Raw genomic sequence first — 631 nt, 5'->3', positions numbered from 1 at the left:
TGGCATTGTATTTAGATCTTTATTAACAGTTTGTGAAGAGCAGCCAAGGGTGATTCTGGTTCTTCTTGGTGTTTTTTTTATCATTGACTCATTGGTGGAGAAGGAGTTGGTAGCTCTAGCTCAATAAGTGAATTTGTAGGAGGTGTGTCTTATGAGAACTGTTGCTATCTCACACTCAGTTAGACAAAATGTACAACTGACTAACCATCAAAAAACTAAAAGAACCTGGACAAAAAAATACACCATGTAATCTCACAGAAACAGTAACCAAAAAAAGAAAAAAGGAAAAAAGAAGAAGAAAAAAGCAAGAATACCTACAATATCCAGGGATACTAAAAGAAAAAAGGTAGAGATGGAGACTAATGAAGAAAAACATGGGAAAAATGCAAAAACAAAAACAAAGAATGGGGTTAACCATGAGAAGAAAAGAAAAAAAAATTTGCAGCCAGGTACAGGGAAAAGAAAGAAAGCTGAAAACTAGAACCTGGAAGGGGAAAAATAAAGAATAATAGTAAAAAGGACAAAGGTATTAATAACAATAATAGTTTTTAAACAGACAAAAACAAGCAAACTAATAACCAGAAAAAAGAAAGGAATAGAAAAGAAAGAAAAAGAAAAAAAAATCAGGGGA

This window comes from Orycteropus afer, unplaced genomic scaffold (genome assembly GCF_000298275.1).
Source record: "Orycteropus afer afer isolate SDZICR_OR568_19922 unplaced genomic scaffold, OryAfe1.0 scaffold00081, whole genome shotgun sequence".
NCBI lineage: Eukaryota > Metazoa > Chordata > Mammalia > Tubulidentata > Orycteropodidae > Orycteropus > Orycteropus afer.
This window is presented reverse-complemented; position numbering follows the sequence as displayed.